This window comes from Phacochoerus africanus, chromosome 16 (genome assembly GCF_016906955.1).
Source record: "Phacochoerus africanus isolate WHEZ1 chromosome 16, ROS_Pafr_v1, whole genome shotgun sequence".
NCBI lineage: Eukaryota > Metazoa > Chordata > Mammalia > Artiodactyla > Suidae > Phacochoerus > Phacochoerus africanus.
In genome coordinates this window covers 41,655,064-41,678,601 of record NC_062559.1, presented here as the reverse complement: position 1 = coordinate 41,678,601, position 23,538 = coordinate 41,655,064, and positions in this window count along the sequence as shown.

Below are 23,538 nucleotides of genomic sequence, written 5' to 3'. Positions count from 1 at the left end.
CAGCCAGAACTACTGAGGTGACTTTTTTCAAAACTAATTCTACTACCAGCCCCCTGAAATTCCCCTTGTTGGAATCTTTTATCAGACCAAGTTCTTTTAGAAACTTTCTATAAGATCCAAATACAAATTAGAGAATAAATACTTCAAATAACACAATTTTTTTCCTTACTTAAAAAAAGACAAATTATGGACTAGATCCATTGTCTTTTCTTCCTTATGTGCCTCAATCTGTATCTCCATTTCTTTCTGTCATGATTTTTCATGTCCAAGTTTGTTGCATTGGAAGGCGATTTTCAAATTCTCTCTTTAAGCATCTTATTTCTGTGAAGTAGAAAGTATGGAATCTGAAATCCACATGACCTTGGAAATGAATCTTATCTCCTCTGATTATTAACTAGGTATTAAAGGACAAAGGTGTTTAGTTGTTTTTTGTTTGTTTGTTTGTTTGTTTTTTCATGTAAAACCCCAGGAAAATATTTACTTTATATGGTTGTTCAGTGAGTTGAAAGAGGTAAATTAGTTAAATAAAAATATGTAGCATAATTCCTTCCATTTCATGGAAACTCAAATCTTAGTTTTCTTCCTCTCTTCTTCCCTTTCTCGCATCTTCATTGAGAAAGAAGTTACCATGTATCCTTTCCTACAATCTGTGTCCCTCCTTCTACCAAAAGAGATTTGATGAGACTTAAAGGAACACTGTGCAAACAAATATTTAATGGAAAGCATGTGCTGAATGAAATCATTCTTTTAGAGAGATAACTGTCACATGCCACCATTACAAAGGAAGTCATGTGTTCATCATAATCTTAATTCAAATGAGTCAGTTTGGGATAGAATAATTGCTCTTAAAATTCATTTATTTTTCTGAAGTTCCTGTTGCAGCTCAGTGGGTTAAGAATCCCACCAATATGCATGCAGATGGAAGTTTGATCTCCGGCCTCACCCAGTGGGTTAAAGGATCCGGTGTGCCTTGCTGTGAGCTGCAGTGTAGGTCGAGGAGTTGGCTCAGATCTGGTCTTGCTGTTGCTGCAGTGAAGGCCTGCAGCTGCAACTCAGATTTGACCTCTAGTCTGGGAACCTCCATGTGCCACAGGTGCAGACCTGAAAAAGAAAAAACAATTCTTTTTTCTTAATTTTTTTTTTCTTTTAAAATGAAGTCTTTAAATTGCAAAGAAATTGAAACTAAATATGTTTATCATCTTTGAGAAAATTCAGGGCTTTGTTCAATTAAAAAAAATCACTTTAAATACAGATAAAATTTAGATTTGTTGTTTTAAAAAGAAACACATTCCCATTCCATTGGAATATTTTATAATAGTAACATTTCTGCATAAAATTAAGTAGAGTCACATTCCTTAACCCTTAGAATTCAAATTTCAAGTAAATTTGGGTATATAGTTGTGGAATGATGAAAGCCTCCCTGTTCTCAGAAGCCGCTGTAGCAGGGATAACCTCAAATATTATGGTTTGATTTCATGACTCCCTAACCTCATTTCTGTCCATCTGAATAATACATTTACTATGTAAGCTAATTAAATGTTTTCTTTTGAGGAGTGTTATGGCTTCCTTTGTAATGACCAGAGACAGGGCTGGAAGTCAGTGTCTTATATACCGGGGTTTCAAATTCAAATGGACATTGAGGTGATTAAAAAAGAAGTGAAACAGTAGTATTTTCTTTAAAAGACATTGGAATAATCTTTACTTTTATAAAGAAAGATAATTTTTCCTTAAATATGTGGTCCATTGTTTATCATTTTTGTTGGAGACCCAGGCACAGAGAAGTCTTTCTCTACTGAAAGAAGAGAATGGGTGCTACAAGTATAATGACATGTATTGTGTGACCTTAGATCATGGAGACAGTAGGGAATGGTGAGGACAGTGGTGAACCACAGAGTATGTCCAGTTGTCACCATGAGGGAATTGCGCCCAGGGTTGCCAGGTCTTGTGAATTTGAAAGAGGAACTAGTAGCTTGGATTTTTTATGCTGAAATGTCCTAAGTTTAAAAAATCATCTTTAAAAAAACTAATTTATGGAACAAATAAAACATGACTGCAAACCAAATACAGCTAGAGAGTCACACACTTGCAGTTGCTACTTGGTGAATAATGCGGAAAGTCAAGGGGAAGTAATTTCAGTGAGGTGTCTGATATGAAGACTAGCTCTTTTCTAGAATGAATTGGTATCATTCAAAGGGAACATGAGATGTGAGGTTCTGTGTGTGTCTGTGTGTATGTATGTGTCTGTGTGTGTGTGCTGTAGCCTATGGGAAAATAGACTGTAGGCTATGTAAGTCTATTTTGTTGAATGAGATGTGATAGAAGGTACATAACATTTTTGTGATGGAATGTTGAGGGTTGAAGGTGAGTGTTTGGAGCAAGTGCCAGATGGCAAAGGGTGCTGTGGTTCCATCACTGAGGACTGATGGAGCTCCTGATGAAATGTCAGGGCACAGGCTGGGATGATAGAGTCCAGATGAAGTGTACCTTGTCTTAGTGAGACAGTGACCTGTCGTCAAAGGTGATTTTTCTGATATCAGCAGATGTTTAAACAGGGCCTTTCTGTTTAGAGTAGGCCATATAAATGTTGACTAAAAAAATAAAATCAACATTTCCCAGAGTTCTCATTGTGGCTCAGCAGTAACGAACCCAGCTAGTATCCATGAGGACTCGGATCCCTGTCCTCACTCAGTTAAGGATCTGGCACTGTCGTGAGCTCTGGCGTAGGTTGCAGGTCACACCCGGATCCCCCGCTGCTGTGGCTGTGGTGTAGGCTGGCAGCTGCAGCTCCGATTCCACCCCTGGGAACTTCCACATGCCACAGGTGTGGCCCTAAAAAGAAAAAAAAAAAAAAATTCCCGAGGCTTTTGCCTTGTATCCTCTTCCTAGCAAAAGATTGCTGTTCTCATCCTTGCTGTTGGTCACACTTCCCACTTTTCCAGTATGGGGAAGACTCTTTAAGCTCCCCACGGCCCCACCCTTCTGGGTCCTGGCCCACAAAGCCCCTGGTGGCCAATCACCTTTTCATACTTGTAGACTGAAAAGGAGCAAGCATCCTGCACATGCAGTTAGTACATTCTGGAGATATATATTTACATATATATATATATATATATATTTGTTTTGCTTTTTCTTTTTAAACAGGGAATTTCCTCATGCGAGAGAAAGAAAAAAAGGAATTTGTATTCACACTGCTTTGTAGAGTTCTAAAATGTGTTTTGGGGGGATACAATTCAAACACTAAAATAATCCATTTCATGCATATTAATTGATTTTTACATGAAAACAATTCCCATTTGCATGAGAGCTTTGGCAAGTTTTGAGTCTGGGGAAAATGTTATAAACAGTAGTGGGGAAACATGAAACCAAACATTGCACTGTGTTGGCAAGAGTTTAGGAAAACAAGTGTGCTCATACTCGTCTTCCCCGCTGTCCATGATAGTAAGTCCGCTGATCCTCCTGCCACCACTACCCAGAGTCTCAAGTTTGTGGTTCCTTGGATCTGAGTCCTGAGCCTCTTCCACTCTCTAGCAATTCTTTCCTTAAACACCTTCATTCTATAATGAGGATTTAAAGACCATCTTTGTGTTGCTGTCTCTCAAATTCACATCTCCAACCCAGCTGACTCCCTAGGTTTCCATCTCATTGACACTCCCTTTTGATGTCCCAGTGACATAGAAAACTCACCCCCAAGTGATTTAAACAAAAGAACATTTATTGGCTCACGTATCACATTGAAACAAAGTAGATGGGTCCTGGATTGATCCAGAGACTATGGATTTCTTTTCCAAGACCACACCTGTGAAATATGGAAATTCCCTGGCTAGGGGTCAAATTAGAGCTGTAGCTGCCAGCGATGCATAAGCAAGGACAGGGGTCAAACCCACATCCTCATGGTCATTAGTCAGGTGTGTTACTAGCCCTGAGCCACAACAGGAACTCCCAGAGACTATGGATTTTGTCTGCACTTCTCTTGCCTCCTGCCTCTCCCACCATGCTAGCTTTGTTGTCAGGCTGCCAGTGGGATGGTCACTGCAGTTTAGGATTTTGGGTCCTCACTTCACAATGTCCAGAGGAGGACAGAAGGATGCCCCTTGGATCCACTCATAAGAAAGAAGAAGCTTCTCTCCAAAAATTCCCAGAAAAGCTTTTTTTGAGTTTTCTTGTTTTCAATAGGGTTATGTCCATTCCTATCCTTTCAAGAAAGTTCCCATGAAGAAATTGGTTTATTAGCCTTTTTAATCCCTAAATTACTCATGTGGCAAGAATATGAGATAACCTTGAAGCACTTACACCAATATTCTCAATTCTGTGGGATTTTGTACACCCTTTTTATATTCCTCCCTTTATTGTTATGACATAAAATCCATAGAGAGTTAAGGTTAACTACATACTTAATTGATAGGATGCCCCAATTATAATATGAAAGAGAAGTAGAAAGAGTTAATAAGAGAATCATATATATTTTAATATGCAAATAGTGGGGCACTGTTACTCTTGAACCTCACTACCCAAAGCGTGGTCCATGTGCCGGCAGCATCAATGCCAGCTAGGAACTTATTAGCAAAGCAGAATTGCACGCCCCAGCCCAGACTTAACTAAAAATCTGTACCGTAACACCATGCTCAGGTGACCCTTGAGTTTGAGACGCACTGTGCTCCAAGACCTAATATAGGCCACCGTTTCCACCTGTTTATAGAATCACGGTAAATAAGACAGCCACAACTGTGACTGTGCCGTATCAACGACTCAGACATCCATTCGTGTTAGGATTTTTGTGAATGATGGACAATACTTGAGACAAGAACAAAACAAAGTAAAAATGTGCCTTCAACTTGCATAAGAGTTGCATTCCTGGGAAACACAGGGCATAATAAATGATGTAAAAAGACCTTGTGTTTACATGTAAAATGACTTTTTAGGTTTGCGTAAGTATAAACAGGTTTTATACTGGATTCAGGTTTATTTGATTTTGTTTTTGCATTTTAATATCAGGTAGGATATTTGAAAGTAATGCAGGATCATGGGACAATTTTTTCAGCCTTTCCCTTATTTTCTGTTAAATCTCCCGCCTTCCATGTTGGCTAGCACTAAATTTAGTTTGAAGTAGAGAATTCAGTTTCTTTAAATTGGCGAAGCTTCGTTTATGTTCAGGTCAGGTTCACCGAAGGCCTGGAAGTTTCCAGAGATCTCATACAGAGGACAAGCCCAGACTGTGAATCATATGGGCAACTACTCACAGGTATAAATAGGTAGAGTGTATTCAGATGCTGTCTGTCAGTTATGTCACTTGTTAAGCTGAATATGTGCAGCTGTGTCTGCGGTATTGATGATTACCATGAGTCTAGGGATCTTGTCATTTTTGTTCACTACTATGTCCCCATTTCTTAGCCCAGTGGTTTTCAAATTCGGCAGACATCAGAATGACTGGAGGGTTTATTAAAACCAAGATTGCTGGGCCACCTCCAGAGTCTCTGATTCAACACACCTAGCATGGATCTGGAAATCTGTAGTTCTAACAAGTTCCCAGATGGTGCTTCTTAAATTAGCCAAGGTCTAAGGATCACACTATGAGAACCACTGATCTAATAAGTATATGTGAAGAAAGGGATTGTAGTCAATTAGTCAACAAATACTTAGGTGTGTACTGGTGTTAGGTGCAATACACAAGTCAGACACCATCCCTGCCCTCAAGCAGAAACCTTCAAGTGGGGGAGAAAAAAGCAGAAAAAATCAAGGTACTCATAGTGGGAAACTGAAGAAAGATGAAGAGAGACTTCAGAAGTGTGGACGGGGATCATGGGACCATAGGAATGGGAGGCAACCAGGGATTAGCCAGAGCAGGAAACTCTTACTCCCCTGGGTCTTAAAGAGCAGGACAGGGAGCTGTCACAGGAACAGTGGGAGCTGTAGACCTGGGAGAAGGACCCTCACAGGACCTGCAGCCCAAGATGGAGGACCCCAGAAATGACTACTCTGGGGCCCTGCAGGGATGGGTGGTGGAGGATAAGAGTCCCCCCTTTCTCTTCCCTACCCTTCAGTCTTCTCAGGGATTCCCATATAGGATTTCCAGATAAAATGTAGGTTACCCAGTTAAATCTGAATTCCAGATAAACAATTTTTTAGTGTAAATGCAATATTAGGATGTACTTCTGCTATTATTTCCTGTTTATCTGCAGTTCTATTTGGGTGTGCTGTATTTTGTTGTTGTTGCTGTTGTTGTTGTTAAATCTGGCCACCCTATCCTCATGGGCAAATTAACTAGAAACCCGAAAGCCAAAAGCTGGGGCGGGAGGGTGTGAGCATTTCAGTCCATAAAACTTTTCACGGCATGGAGACAGGTAGAGACAGGGGATCTGGAGATAAAAGAGGGATTTTGAAAATCAGAAAATAATCATGTTTGCATGATCAAGCAGAGAGAGAAAGAGAAATGATAATGTAGCAGAGATTGAAGACATTTGTGAGAAGCCTTAGAGAGGACAATGGACTTGTTACCCATAGAGACAAGAGCAAAGGCAGCATATGTAGGCACAGAACCTTTACCATGGCTCCCAAGCTCGACAGGATCTCCCCCCTCCCACGACCATTTCGTCCTCTTCTCCTACTACTCTTCCCCTGATCATTCCTGCTCTAAAACCATTGGCCGCCTTATCATTCTTTGATAGGTTTGATAAGCAGGAACGTTCAAAAATGACCCTCGATGCTGGTCATTTTTGGGGTTACCTGGACAATGAATTAATTGGGACCACCCTGAGCAGGAGGGACTGTCCCAAAACTTGCTCCACATGGGGCTAAGGGTGTCCTGCTCTTGGCAAGAAGGGATACACTTTCTCATGGAACCCAAGATGCCCAAGTAACTTCCATAAACACCAAGCACTTCAAATCCCAACTGTCTTATTCCAGACTGCCCCACTAAGAAGGTCACTCTCACAAGCTGGAGAAATGGAGTTGGAGAAAATCATATTAGGATAGTTTTGAAGAGAGGGTTCAGAAGATAGGATTCACTGGTAGTTTGGATTTGATGAGGAAAGAGGGAGAAGAGTCCAGGGTAATGCTCATCATGAATGGGTAAGTAGGTGAGTGGATGGGATTTCTGTTTACCGAGATTTTAAAGGCTTGTGGAGAAGCAGGTTGGAATGGGTTGGGAGGAAAATCAAGAGTTTGGGCATGTTAAGTTTCAGATATTTTTTGCACATCCAAGTGCAGTTGTGTGAGCAATTTAATATATTAGGTTCGGTTTTCAGGGAAAGGTCATGGTAGAGATATAAATTTAGGAGTTATTTTGTTTGTTTGTTTCTTCTTGTTTTGAGTTTTGGCTGAGCCTACAGGATGTGAAAGTTCCTGGGCCAGGGGTTGAACTCATGCCACAGCAGTGACCCAAGCCACTGCAGTGACAATGCTGGGTCCTTAACCTGCTGAGCCACAAGGAACTCCATAAATTTGGGTGCTTTATATGGTTTTCAAAACCAAGGGACTCCATGTTTTAATTCATGTAGGGAAATATTTTTTAATTGTGATGAGAAGGGATAGGCAGAGTCCTGTGACCCTCCAGCATTTAGGGGCCAATCAGAAGAGAACAAACAAGCAAAAGGAATTGAGAAGGAGTAGTCAGTGAAGAAGGAAAATACCAACAGAAGCATGTAGGGACTTAAATCAAGAGAAAACAAGTGAGAATGCAGAGGTTAATTAGTATAAATTTTATGGAGGGAAAATGGCAGTATGTATCAATGTCTTAAAGATAATCACATTTTTTTATTAAGTCATTCAACTTCTAAAAATCTAGCCCATAAAATACTAAAAACTATGGAGCAGGATTTATGCCCAAGAGATTTTCATTGATGCATTATTTCATAATAGCCAAAAATTATGTACAACATAAATGTCCAAAAATAAATAAATTGTGATAGAGCCATACAATTGAATCTTACGCATCCATTAAATTACGTTCATGAAGAGTTTTTAATGAGCTGAAAAAAAATGCTTATAAGATGATGTAATGTTGAGTGAAAAAAGAGCATACACAATTTTATGTACAATGTGATCTCTGTTATTCATACATACTCTTGAAAAACACTGAAAAGAAATATGCTGAAATGTTAATATAACCTTTATAGTATTAATAATAGTTACTATATTTTTCTTTGTTTTTAAAATCTCCCCTAATCATCATGAATTTCCTCTGTAAGCAGAAAACATTGAAAAAAAATTTTTTTTTCCTTAAATTGAATGGAAATCTGCCTCACTCTTACCAACTCAACTGTTTCTTATTGTTCCTTTATAGAGATGAAAAAGTGAGCAAATCTAATTTCTTTTATCTATGACAGCCTTCAGATATTTAAAGAAAGCTGCCAGCCAAGAGTTTTAGCTTTACCCATGATTCCATGTCCCTCTGCCTTTCAAACTCCCAAGGAAGTCAATCATCTGTGTCTCTTTCATAGCTCCTAATAGTCTTCTGCATCATTTATCACTTGTTTTGTGATTAGCCTTTTCTACACTTCAGTTTTCTCACATGGAAGATGAAAATAAATTATTGGGAGGACTGCATTTAGTGGGATACTGTATATAAATGGCTTTTATAATCTAAATATCATTCAAATTTGAAGGAGTAGATACTCAAGAGAGGATTATCAAAGAGAATGGAAAAGGAGAGGTAACCTGAGCATTGCCAGCTCTGTTACTAACTACAATAGTGATCCAGGACAACCACACAGACTCTCCTTCATCAAAGTGATTATAAAAGCTTCCTGTAGTAGTATCTCCCGCGGTGGTCAGTAAGAAGTGAGGTAAAAAAATACAAGTACCATTGACATGTGAAAAAGCACAGTGTGTATACAGAAATGTATTATCTCTACATTGGGACATTCTCCCCCACCCCACACACCCCCATGCCCTCAATGTGATAGGACCTACTGAGGACTTTTGATGCGGTCATGAGCAGGTGTCATGGCAAGGCACCCGTGATACTTCTCCAATGAGTCCCGACTCAGGGTCTCTGAATCAATACATTACCAACATCAAGATCTTACTCATGAGGCTAATTCCTATCCTCTCTCAGCCTAACCAGTTCCGGGGTGTTCTTTAAGACTGCTCAGCTTCCAACTCATCCTTGAAGGTCTGAGCCAGCCAAACATGAGTTTATATCATTACTTTCATATTTACTTGCTATATGGCTCCAGGCATGTTATTAAATTTTCTGAGCCTTAATTTCTTCATTTGTAAAACAAGCCTAATAAAAGATGCTTATTATGGTTCTATGGATTAAGTGATTAACATATATAAAGTTCCTAACATAGGCTCTGTTACACAGAAATAAATTAATCTTAATTTTCTCCTTCCTTTTCCCCTCTTCTCCCTATTTATAAGAATCTCTCCCTTTTCCAGAATTGCTCTTGTTGTTACCTTCTGCCAAAAATGCTTTTCTCTGATTCTCTAAAAGTTCAAATTCTACTCATTCTAAAGGACACTCAGGCCATGAAATTTCACTTGAACCTCCTCTCTGAAGTATTTCCTCTTCTCCTGCACACTTATAGAACGTATTTATTCTTCCCTTTTTGAACTCATTAATTTCTAATTTGCCATTTAGCTTTGTATTTATAATTTCTTTTTACTGCCTAAAATTGAATTTCTTGAGAGCAGGGGTGACTTACAGCATGATGGATCTGTAAGGTCTTATAATCTACTCGTGCATCTTCACTTCAAATGTGAAGAAAGTGAGACAGTGATGTGAATGGCGACAGGTCTTATATGTAGTTGGAGGCAAAGCCAGGACTGGAATTTGATTTTCTGGTTACTTTTTCCTATTGGTTCATATCAATGTAAGTGGATAAATTGCTGCAGGCTCTTTCTCCTTGAATTCTGCCCAGGGCTCTCCTTCATCAGAAACCAGTGGGGTAGCAGTTTGGGACTTGAAATACGAGTGCCAAGAGTGTTGAGCAGATACTGCTGCTGAATTGTGGAGTTTTAGGTCGTTTAATTATTGTAGACCAATAAACTATTGTCCTTCTCCCTCCCCCCTCCTCCCTTATCAGTCTCTTACTTTCATCTTGGTGATGATTCAGCCATTTGGGAGAAGAGGTGTAATAAAGGGGTCAAAAATTGTCCCTCACTCCCACTTTAAGATGCAAGGATAATTATCAGATTTGGTTAAGTGAATGGTAAACGGACTACTTCTGGTGGGAAGCTAGACCTTGACCAAATGTATCTTCCTGAGTTGAGCATTCTGTTTTCCTTTTGAGTTGGGTGTTATGTTTGCCTCCATTTATGACTTGCAATGTTTTCTCCATTTCCATAAAAGAGATTCTTCCCAAATCTGAAGCCCAAGTCTCTTCTGTACAATGTTGGTCCATCAGACATCTCATCGATTATTTATAGGTTAGGGCCCAAGGACTGCTGCAATTTTGTTTTCAGTCCAAGTTTTCTGTCTTCCTTAGAAGGGTTCTCTAATTAATTGACATGTAAATGAGGCATCAGAGCTATGGGTTTATCAAGGGCTTCACAGAGTTCTCAAAGACTTTCCCATCTCATTTCCAAGGCAATTTGCATACTTTCCTCATAGTTCTCCGTACATTTTTCTTTGAAGAAACCTCTTATGCCCGTGGGTGTTCTGTGTATCCAACTCCCTTGACCTAACATTTGTACTTTGCTTTCCCCTGAGCGGTGGCATTGCCTTAGGCAAAAGTGACACATTTCCATCCCTGATGAGCCTCCTGAAAGACTCAGAGAGTGTCTTGGGTACTGGCTTGAATTTGTCTAGATCTGGGGTTGTACATCCTATTATCTTTAGAGAGTCCATGCCCAAATTAAAGGAAAAAATGCATTACTCCATGTAAAAAGGAATAATAATCCTTCACAAATAAAGTTCCTTTCATTTTGCTTTGCTAATTAAATTCAGATGGATTTGATGAAGAATGAGTATTTTTTTCTTCATTCTTACATTCAAATGACATGAAACAGTGATGTCTGCATGAAAGTTGAGTCACTCTGCCTCTTAACCTACATTTTGGAATCATTCCATTGTTGCAGAAGAAGGGAGATGTTAGGTGCTTTCTGAAACTGAGTTTGGTACTTACTGGTCCTCACTTCTCATAAAGCAAAAAACTCATCAATTTGAATGCTTAAATGTCCATAGCGGCATTCATGCATTCATTTATTTGAAAAACAAATGCTAATTGAATGGCTTTACATGCCAGACACTGCTGGATTCTAATAAAAGACAGTCTGTTTCTAAGGACCGTATGGTTTAGCACAAGGACTCTGATATATAGGAGGATATGGCAAAAGCTAAGAAGTAGGAAAGGTGGATTATGGTTGTGGGTCTGTCATATTTTATGACCTTGGACATGTCACAAGTGATGAAATGAAGTTTAAAAATGTAATTCATATAATTCCATGTTTTATCAATTTAAAATGCCAGTGGAGGTAAGATGAACCTTGTTTTAGGTACCGCTAGGAAGAAACAAAACTGCTTAATAAACTGTGATAAAATACTCTTATCCAGTTGGAATTTTTAATTTATATACGGAAGTAAATCTTTTAGACTTATTTAAACATAGATTTATAAAATCATGTGTCTTTCTTTTTGGTATACACTGAAGGAAAATTCAAGCAAAGTAAAATGAAACTTCAGAATTGGAGACTTCTGAGTCAGTTTTCAGCTCAGTGTTATTATTGATGACCGTGCTTTTCCATCAGCATCATTATCTGTATCATTAAGAATACTAGTGATGTGCATTTCTTTGAAAGAACATGCCCTTTGGGCTCTGGTCTCTTCCCTTCTAAGCTACTGATATCCACTCTGTAAGTTTCAGCATTGGGAGTTTCTTGGTCTTACCAGACAGAATGTGTCTGCTGGAGGTTTTCAGGCATCTGCTAGAACTCACAGCACTCTCGCAAGTGCCTTTGTTCCCAACCCCTTCAAGTCAGAAGACCCCAATAACAGTTCTCCTCCTGGTGTCATTCATGCCCGTAGAATGAGTCCCAGTTCTGTTCGGAAGCAAAGAATAGCTTTAGTCTTTCCCGATCAGGGAGTGGAGAGGTGCGTGCCAGTGCTCTGGAGTGGACCCGGCACCTGCAGGCTGTCTCTCTTGGTCAGCAGAGGGCGGGGCCAGGGGTGGAGCCCCCGCAGGGCGGGGCAGGGGGCTGCTCAGCCACCAGCTCTGAGCCTGCAAAGCCGCTGTCTTGAATTGAGTGGCACGTGCGGCGCTTCTGCAAAGGGTCCTGAGCTGAAGATCCCTGAGCAACCCCCTTTTGTCACAGCCTGTTTCCCACTAGGAACTCTGGTCCAAAGGGCCAGTGCGAGTCTGCCCGCCGCACGCTATGAACAAGTGAAACTAGACTAAGCGCAGAGGAAAAGAAACAAACACGGTTCGACTTATTTTATTACTCAGAGTCTACTTTTATTCCCCAGGTGATTGTTAATGGGCTTTGCTGGTGACAGATCCCTTTTCTGCCTTTTGTCCTCCTGCTTCTCATTCTTGAGAGGTGTTGAGGGGGACTGATCTGTCTTCTCTAACTACCTCCTTCTGAGTTTGGGGGTCATCATAACCCCAGGTGGAGGAGCTGAACTTCTCCCCGGCTGCCTTTGGATACGTGTGATTGTCCCGAGTCCTCTGTCCTGACTGTTCATATACCTGAGCAACCCCCATTTGTCTAACCTTTTGGAGACAAAGGCCACCAGACAATTTCAGAAATATGGCCCAAATATTAACAAGAGGTTAATGGTCACATGTCAAATTTTCCTGAAAATGAAGGTATCTAGGTCTTTTGCCCATAGGCAAATGTGCCCTGAATGTCGAGGTTCACTGCTGTGGCCTGAATATCGCTGGTCACACGTGTTGCTTTTTGAAAGAGAAGCTTCAGTCAGAGAGATGTTCCCATGAGCAGTCAAGAGGGCCATTGCCCCAGGTTGTCTCTCAGGAGGTTAGGGCTTGGGGGCCTCTTCACTTGAGCATGATGTCCCCAGAGTGATCCCCTGCAGCTTCAGGGCAGGATGAGTGATTAGGATCACTAAGTGGGCTCTGTTCCATTTAGGAGAGAGCTGACAATGCAGGCTGCCAGTTTCCAGGTTCTTAGGTGCACCCAGTTTCCTGGCCAGAAGGAGTGGGGGGGCCAGGTCAGTGTTGCAGGCAACATCTGGTTACCATATTCTGTGAGAACTTTCATGGTGTCTCCTACCTGGAGGGTTGCACTTGAACTGTTTTCTTTCAAGGGGTGCTTTCTCCACATTGCTTGTCGTGGGATTTGGCACAAAGTAGGTACTTGTGAAATAACTGTTGAATAAATGAATGTTGTGACCAAAAAAGAAAAAAAAAATCTCTTTTCTCTCGAGCTTGGAGAATGGGTCTTCCATACATAAGTTCAGCTGCACTTTAATTTATCCCTTGAGTCTAACCACATGCAGAGCAGGGCAATCAGAAGCAACTATATCCAGTTTTCTTGAGTTTCCTGACGTAGCTGGGCTAAGGCCCATTTCAAGGTTTGGCTGGATCTCTCTGCTTCTCCTGGTAATTGGGGTCTCCAGGCTAAATGCAAGGTCCATTTTAGGCCCATGACACTCCCTATCCCCTTTGTCACTTGGGGCACAAATTCTGGGCCATTATCACTTTGTAGGATCCTGGGAGCCCAAATCTGGGGATTTTTATATCCTTTAGTAATTCCTTAGCTCCTTCAGCTGCCATTTAGATTTTAGCAAGGAATGCTTCTATACACCCAGAAAATACCTGAAGTTACCTGGTACACTCAGCATGACAGTGCGAGCAGTCCGCCCGTCTTTTCCATGATCTGTCCCTTTGCTCTGAATGGGCCTTACCCAGGGGCCTCTGGGGGGTTCGTGCAGATGGAGCATATTTCAACTATTCAACTGATTATAATTTCCATGCCAGAAGTTACCATGACTTCAACTATTCAATTATATTGAGCTTCCCTCTAATAGTGAGTTCCTTGATGAGCCTCCCTGATGGCTTAGACAAGCTGCAGTTTGGAAGAAGAAGTTATTTCCCATCCTTGTTAACTAGCTACCTATGGCCTCCTAGATCATAGTGAAAGCCCCATGTTCCAGCTTTGTCAAATTCTTCTTTTGAGTTGATTGGGGAATAATCGGATGGATCAGGCCTTTGAGGTGTAAGGGAGAGTTTCCAAATTACTGGTTCTAGGGCCGACCTTTTGGCAGTTGCATCTGCCTTGTTGTTTCCCTTTATTACTTCTGCATCCTGCTTTTGCTGACCCCTATGATGATCACTGCCACATTTGGGGTAAGCTCTATTGCTTCTAAGAGCTTCAGTATGCTCAAGCATGTTTGACTTGTTTATTCTTTGCAATAAGCGTCTCTTTCCTTCCCAAGAACGCTGTGTGCATGTAGGATGGCCTGTGCACACTGGAAGTGTGTATACACATGTAAAGTCATCCTTGGCCCAGCTTTAAGGCTTGGCGAGGGTTATCAGCTCTCTATTTTAGGCTGAAGTTCCTGGGGGCAGGCTTCTTTATTTGTTTATTTACTTCTGCCACTTGGGTTGGGAAATTACGTATCTCCTTCTCTTAGGTTGGGGTGACTAGAATAGCTTTCTCTTTCCAGGGACCTCACTTCTGTGAATAGCTTGGTGGCAGAATTAAAATGCTGGACTGGGTTCTGCGAGAAGAGGCTGCTCTGGAGGGGCTCCTCAGGCCTGTGGCCCAAATCAGGATATAAGAGGGTAGGTTGGGTGCAGTAGGAGGAGGGTTAGGGGGGAGATCAAGAAGGTCCTTGGGGTGAGGGTCAGGGACTGGTATTACACCAGTGAAGGAGAGCTCGCATCCCTTTTGAAAGCCTTCGTTATGATATAAGGCCATAAAAAACTGAACGTAGGGATTTTATTCTATTTCTTTTGTCTTTTGGATAGCCAGTCCAATTGTAAGATAGTATTGCAATTTAGAGACCAGTTGATGGGCTAGCATTCCTCATCTTCCAGCTGGGATTGGGGCCAGGCTGTATTTCATAGGAAGAGTGAATGTTTTCAGGTCAGGGGGTGATACCTGAAAAACTTCCAGTTCTGTAGGATGCACCCTCAAGGGCTGTCTCTCAGTGTTGTGGATGTTCTGTTTTGGATTCGTTTCCAGCTACCAAGGGGTGGCTGTTGGAATGATTTGTTGGCATGCAAATGCCGTAAGATCTGACCCAAATAAGCTTTCTGGTTCAGGAAATTTGGAGCCAGCACCAAACTGTCAGTGGATTCCTTGAAAGGCTGAAATAGGGTCCTCCAAACGGTGTGGACTCTGATATAACTGGGGGTTCTCCTTGAATTTGTAATGGCCTCTGCTTGAGATAGGTGGTTCCTCCTCAGTCAGAATGCCTCCCGTGAGGAGGGCTTGCCTCTTGGTCAGAGCGGCTTATCCATGTTAGTCCCTTAAGCATGGCCCAGCTGTCTGAGGCAAGGGTTTCCTCTTTCCTCCTTTCTACGAAAAAGGAGGAGTTTGAGGACGTTCTACTGGGTAAGAGCTAGAGGCACAAGGGATTTACACAGCGTACTTAACAGATTGCTGGAGTAGCTGGTATTCCGCACTGACACCCGGAGGAGAGCCCTTGGAACCTCGGTTGGTACAGAATCGCCCAAGGTCACAAGCAGAAGTGGGCAGGAGAGGTCAGGTGGTGAATGTTTCCTATTCTTGCTAGCAGTACTTGGGGTTTCCCAATAATGGGGCTCCTGGTCTTGGGAGCTGCTCACAGGGCTCCCAGCTCACTTCAGAGAACCTAGTTCTGACCAGAAGAGCTCAGGTCACTGGTCATGTACGTACCTTTGAAACCCTTTCTCACTCGGATGACCCTAGTGCCTTTTTCTGAACTCAGCTTCTGCTCTGGCTCTTGTGTCCTCTGTACCAAAACAAAGCTTCCCCTGGGGGGACAAACTCACTATTCCTGCCTATAAAAGCCGTTAACGCTCAACCATCTTTAAAATCTCCAAGGAAGTTACATATTTAATTGCCTTCAGTCGTGTTGCATACCTGCTTCTCCTCAAGAGTTGATGGGTTCTGTGGCCCTGATGGCGGGTGCCTGTTTGCACATTAAAGTCTGAAAAGCACTGCTTAGTGGGGAGGGTTTTCTCCCTCCAGGTAAACACATTCCCCTTAAAGGTAGAAAAGGCGAGTTCTGGTTTAACAAAGTTGGAGGCAGAACTAAACTCTACATGGGGCAGAGTTTAAAGGGAGAAGGCAAAAGAGAAAATTGGGCAATGAGAAAAATCCAAGCGGAACACTCTCTGAGAGCCTGGGAAGAGAATATTTGAGAATTCCATGCCCCAAAGCCCCATAGGAGAAGCTTTGTTTTGGTACAGGGAGCACAAGAGCCAGAACAGGATCATGGCTAATTTCCCTACCCCAGTCTACACTGCAAGAGTTTGTAACAATCTTTGAACTCTAATAAAACATTACTAAAAGTAGTGGCTTTCAAACTTTTAAACACTTTTGGCTTGTAATTTACAGTTAGAAGTATGTTTTGCATTACTTATAACTGAATATTTCATAAAACTATACTTGTCCCGCCTAACACATTCTGATAATTTGTTCTTTTCTAACATATTTCATGTTTTAATACATGTGACTTTTAACGTATTTCATGATCTACAATGGTCATGACCTACAATGGGCAATACACTAGTCTGTTTTTGCTTAGAGAAAAGGGAGTGGATGATATTAGGAACAAGTTGAGGAAAGGAATCCCTGGTCTGCAATGTGATCAGGATTATCTATCCTCAGCGTAGACACCTGCTTGGCCTGTGGACAACCCACAGGTGGTAGAGTAATCCTACTCTCTTCCCTCTAAGGAACATGGGAGCCACATTCTGTGGGAAAAAAAGAAATGAGGAGAAGGAGCAGCAGCAACAGTCACAACTTACACACAGGTTGCATCAGTGATTTGGTGTAAGAGCAAACTGTTTGCACAACAATCATGACAAAGTATTTTTATAACCGGACAAAAATTAAAATTAAAATATTTACCACATTTTTTTCTCACATGGGCTTTATATGAAGGAGATTTTGCGAGGATTTAAGGAAGGTCCAGATTGCTTTCCTTAACAAAAAAGATGGTCACTGTCTAAATCCATGTGGGCTGCTATAACAAAATACCACAGACTGGGTGGTTTATAAACAACAGAAATTTGTTTCTCACAGTTCTGGAGGCTGAAAGTCCAAGGTCAGGGTGCCAGCATGGTTGGGAGAGGGCTCTCCTTCCAGTTGCAGGCTTCCTGCTATGTCCTCACATGGTGGAAGGAGCAGGGAAACCGTGTGGTCTCTTTAATAAGGGCACTAATCCCTTTCATGAGGGCTCCACACTCACACCTCATCACCTCCCAAAGGTCCCCCTTCCCAACACCATTGTATTGGGCACTGCGATTCCAGTGTGTAAATTCAGACCACAACAGACAGAGAAGAAAATGAACAAAAAGGAGGCCAGAGGACCAACCTGGGAGAAAGGAGAGGAGAAAGAGTAGGCAGTAGAAGTTTAAGAAAGAAAGGGGGCTAGGGAACCTGCCATGCAGTTAGGAAGGTTTTTATAAAATGTGGATATATGAAATTTAATTCCTCCCTTGACATACTACCGAATTCTAAGGAAACCTTTAGAGAAGAGTGATATCATCATTTGTAGACGTGTGTATTTCTGTGTGTTTATGTGAGTGTGTGTACTTTGTGTGTGATGAAATGAGCCTTAAGGCCACAGACATAGGAACAGTTTGATTTGGATTATAGAAGTAAGGTGCAATAGTAGTCTTACTGATCAGTTGACTCTTTGCTGATTGAGCAGTGGGGGAGGTCACCCAGTGAGTAGGTTATAAGTGGGTTACAGAGATCTGATTTGCACTCATAAGTATTTGCATGCAAGGCTGCAAATGTTTTCCTATGAACATTTTCTCATCAAGATCCAAGTAGGCCTGGTAGACCATGTGATCTTTGTATGTTTGAAAATTTTAAATGGCTTTGTAATTTTCTGAAGACAATATCAATATTAGCTTCTGAGACGTATCCGTGGACTATAGGATCTGATCTCACCTAGGCTAAAAAGTTTTAAAGAGAAACATGATTGTCTCATTTCAGCAAAATTGAAAGAAATCTGTAGAATATTCCTACATTGGAGGATCCTTCTCCTTCCATAAAATTAAGTTCTCACAGGACCTCAATTGTCTAAGAAACCTTAGGGTAAGAAGGGAGGCTGAAACAACATTTCAGTGAGAATTTGGGGGAAAATCCCACAATACACTATGAAGTTGAGCTAGCCTGTGTTTCCGTAAGACTACAGCTGGGTGTACTCAGTGTGTTGAGACTGTTGAGAACCATCACATCATTGGAGCTCAGGTTATCAAGAGAAAAATATTTATTGAACTTTCCTTGAACTTGAGCTTTTGATGCAACTTGTAAACTCGACATGTCTGAGCGGCCCCTTACTTCTCTCAGCAGATAAGCTATTCCAAATGAAGTGTTGTTAAGTATTTCTAGGGAAGTCTTCTTAAAAGTAAGGTTTTATGATCATAGTGATGAAGTAAGAAGATGACCCACTCCCAACTCAAAACAATAGATGAATTCCCACTATGCTCCTGAATGTTTCAGTGCTCTCGATGGAATCTGAGAGGTAATGAGATGCCAAGGTAAATACCCACAAGGATTAGTTCCTTTTTTTGATGTAGTATAGAATTATGTCAAATTGAATGTGGATGCAAACTGAGAGCCTTAGCACCAGAAGTAATTTGTGCTGGTAGCTAAGGAAAACAGATAATAGGCAAATCTGGACTTAGAATAGAAAATTGCAGCCAACCCTATGAACATTATTCTTTTTCTGTCTACTGATAATCATTGGAAATTATATTTCTCTTACTGTAGATGTCATCATTTTCTTAATCTTCAAATGGGGTGTTTTATAGCACCATGCTATATCTATGTAGTTAAAGACTATATCCATTATACTTTGCTCCCCTCCCTCTAAACTATTAAGCTCCTACTTTCAAGAGTACAGCTCTACTCTGTGTCCTATTCCTAGACTCAGTTTCACCTTTGTAAAATTAGGGACTCAGTCCAAGATTTCAAAGGGTTCACCCCGCTCTATTTTTTCTTTGGTGTTTAAGTCTCCATCCCTGCCATCTTACAAGTGGCATGCTTGAGTCAGCTCTCACCAGTCCCCTCTGGTAACTCTTTCCAACTCTGAGATCAGTAATGTCACATTCGTAGCTTAAAATCAGCCATGGCAGGAGCATTTACACCACGGAGAGTGGCAAATACAATAGCAGAATGCTTTTATTCGTGGAGAGCCAATTGTTAAACATTTACCAGTACACCAGTACCTATCTTTCAAGTTCAATCTGACTTTCAGTCATTGTTTGAATTTATCATGGCCATCTCAGATGCTATGGGCAAAAACTAAAACTTGAGTCTCAAATGCATTTCCTTCCCTTCTGTATCCCTTGTCTTTTGAGAATGGAACTACATATTTTTCAAGTCAGCTGTGCATAAAATCTTGGTATTTTCTTTATCTCTTTCCACATCCTAAGGGTGTGCATAGTCTTAATAGCTGTTCCTTTGAAGTTTCTCTTAATGCTACCATTTTCCCTCATTTCCCTTGCCAGCCTCCATTGTGTCACACCTGACGTTATTCAAGACACTCCCAACTTTTGTTTTTACTTGTTTCTCTCAAGCCTATAAACGGCAACAAAACTTTCTTAAATCCTATTTTTGCCCCAACAAAGAAAATTCATGGCTCCAACTTTCTGATCATATTTCATGTCTAACACCCTCTGCCTGATTTTTAAAACTCCTGTCAATCTGGCACTATGTCAGCCATCTCACTTTTTTTTTTCTACTTTGTCCCATTCCTCTGTTATAGTGACTCTTCTGTCATCTCACATAAGCCTCAGCTCCCAAGCTGTTCTCTCAAGGACTCAGGACACCATTGCCTGCAGCTGTAAGAAAGAAACCAAGGCCACAGCAGCTGCAGCAGATTAACCTCCCAGACTTAACCTTAGACATTGGACTGCTCTGAGCCTGCTCATGTTCAGCTCCCATGGGCTCCCCTCTTTCTCCATCCAGCTGGGCTCCCCAAGTTGGCTTTGCCTTTTTGTTTTGACTCCTTTGGAAATGCTAACCTGATTCTGAACTGTTTTCAGTGATTCTATTGGCTCTGCTGAGAAGAGAACACTAAAAGATGTGGGCTAGGCTCTAAATATGCTCTATTCATATTATGATAATCCCACAGCTGGGCCCTAAACCCTGCATGGAGAGAACAGACATGCTTATTTTCCCTTATTGCCCTTTCTCTTTATTCATTTATTTGATAAAGTTTAATGAGCACATACTGTGTCAGGCACTAGGATGGGCAATAGAGATGAAAGGCTGAAAAAATATAATCACAGCCTTCTGGGACGGGAGTTGGCAAATTAGGACCCGTGGATCAAATCCAGCCTACTGTCTGTTTTTGTACAGCCTGTGAGCTAGGGATTGTTTTCACATATTTAAATAGTTGGAAAAAACCAAAAGAAGAATAAATGAAATTCACATTTCAGTGTTGATAAATAAAGTTTTATTGGAACACAGCCATGCCTATTTTTAAGGTACTCTCTATGGCTACTTTTCCACTACAAAAGCAGAGCTGTTAAGGCAGAGACTTACTATGGCTCATGAAGCCTAAAATATTTACTCTCTTGCTCTTTACAGAAAAAAGGTCTGCTGACCCCTGTTCTAAGATTTCAGCATTTAGTGGATGAGACAAGTATGTGAACAGTTAATTACAATATACTTGGATGACTAATTTGATGGCAGTAAAGACAGGAGACAATAGTTGGAGGGGGTGAAGCTCCTACTGGAAAATGTGTCTAAAAGGTAATGTTTGAATTGTAGGGAAGGTGAAGAGTTGGCCAACATTTGGATCAAACAAGCAAAGCGCTAGAACATTATGCCAAAGTTATGAGAGTAGGAGAGAGAGGCTTGATTTGGGTAAGAAGAGAAAGTTTTTTGATGCCTTTAGAGCTGACTACATAAAAGAGAAGGGCAAGAGATAAAGCAACCTAGATGCAGCATCTTGAAAGTTCTCAAGTACTATTCTGAACAACGTTTTTCAGGCCTGAAGAACTAAGTCATTGAAAGATTCTGCACAAAGGATGAAATGACAAGTTTACCATTTAGAAGGATCATTTAGTTACTTCCTGATTTAAAATTGCTCATTCAGGATTTCACCTTAATTTTTTTCTCTTCCCAAAGGTCATTTTGTCCTATTCAAGTCTTATCCATCCTTCAAGCTTGAAAGCTTACATTTTTCATGAGAACATCATGAGTTTGTGAAGCCTTTCCTAATCTCATTTGTTAGAACACCTTGGGATATGTTCTCTATACTTTTGCATTTCAACAAGCTTTTGCTTGTTTTTATTGCTATTTTTCAGCTATATAGTACAATAATATTGTTTCCTCTCTCTCTCCGTTCTTATCAGCTTTCCTCTCCATTCATTTGGCAGTGAAAATACAAGGTGATGAGTGAATTTGTAGAAAGCTATAGGTAAGTGAAATCATCTTAAAAAGGCAGATAAGCCATAATGTCAAAGAAAGATGAAACTATAGCTATTAACAGCTGAGTAGATAGAATTTTTTGATCAGAAAGTCAGTTTCAGAAACATACAAAAACTTAAGTTCTAAAATGATTATGAGCAATATCCATCAAAGCACTGTCTAAAGAAGAGAGATTCATGCCAAGAGATGTTGAATAATCCGGGACTACTGACAAGGCAGTTATCCTTTATCACTTCTTCCATGCAGACTCGCATCTAATTTCTCTCCCTTTTAATCTAGACTGGCCCTAGTGAATGCAGCCAAGGTACTATTCTGGAAGTTGAGTCCAGGGTTTTTTGAATAGTCTCTTTGGGAGCCCTAAGCTACCTTGTAAGAAGTCCAGGTATTAAAGCCACTAGGCAGAGGAGGCTGCATTGAAATATTGAAGTATTCTGGTTGATAGTCTTACTGAGACCAGCCTTCCAGCCATCCTCATCAAGGTCCCGGGTATGTGAGAGAAATAATCCTGGACCCTCCAGACCAAGTTTAATACCCCTTGTTGATTTCCAGCAGCACCACTTGGAACAGAATAATCACCATTACGTTCTGCCCAAATTCTTGACCCTTAAAATTATGAGATAAAATAAGATGATTATTGTTTTAAGCTGCCAAGCTTTGGGGTCATGTTATGTAAATGGAACAAAGTGCTGCCAACAAGTTTATCTGAGATAAGCTATTGAAAAAACACAATTTCCCTTGGGGAAAATGAATGATGATATGGAGTATTAAGGGCCATTAAATGGCTATATTTCTTAGCAAAAATTAATAAATTTCATCCAGGTTTATTTCGACTGTTAGGAATTGAGACCATGTAAATTCTTCTCTGAGATATAAATATACTTTTGTACTGACAAAAACAAATTCCTGTGTCATATCAGTTCACTGAGATAGATAGAAATCCAACCTTATAAGACTCTAGAACAACTGATTGGCTTTTGACAGCGATATCCGGAGTTCACTTCTGCCTTTCAAACTTCAACAGGGATTATAAGTATTTTCTGTTTTACTTCTTCTTCTTCTTTTTTTTTTTTTTTTACCACCGCTCATTTCAAGTCATTCACTGTCCAGGGTTTCTTACACACATCCTAACCTATCATCATCCTTCAGTCTCTTAATTGCTGACCTCATAAGCCTAGCACCTATTCGTATTCCATCGAGAAAATAGAAACAATCAAAAGAGAGGTTTTACCTCTCACATCGACTCGCCTATTTCCATTACTGTCTATTTTATCTGCGTCTAATGCTGCTGCTTCTGCTCATGCTTCCAACAAAAGCTAACCACTCTGTTTGCAGCCTAGATCCCATCCCTCTATCCTTGCTGCCTGCCATAATTATCCCCACTCCCCTCTGTGATATCTTTATCATCACCCCCACCTTGGATCGTCTTCTTCAGCATATAAATATTCCTGTCCCCCCCCATCATCTTCATTGGCATATAAATGTGCTCTAAAATCTACTACATCAAAAAGAATTCTCTCTTAACTCACACCCCTTTTCGGCTACCAGGACATTTCTATGCTAACCTTTTCAACAAAACACCTTAAGAAAGTATTCTCTGCTTACTGTCTCCAATTTTTCACCTCTCATTTTTTTTTTCTTGAATTCATTTAAATCAGACTTTTGCCAATGCCACTCCACCAAAACTGCTCATGTCAACCTCACTAGTAACTTCCTCATTGCTAAATCCAATGGTCTGTCCTCCATTCTCTCTTCACTGGGAGGAGGTGCTAGGCTTAAGAAGGATCGGTGGTGGGACTCTGTGGCTGGCTGGAGTTCATGGCGGGAACTGTGGCAGGAATGACAGGGAAGGAGGAGGGGAAGGTCAAGGGAGAGGGAGGGGCTTAAGTCCCATGACAGAGGGCAGTTAATCCTTGTAGGAGGTTAATCTGTGCCGGCAGTTGTTTTCCACAAGCCATTGTTTTCTTGCTGCCCAACTTGTATCCTCTGTTCTCATTGCATTTGTCCTGGTAATAGCTTTTGCACAATCACTTC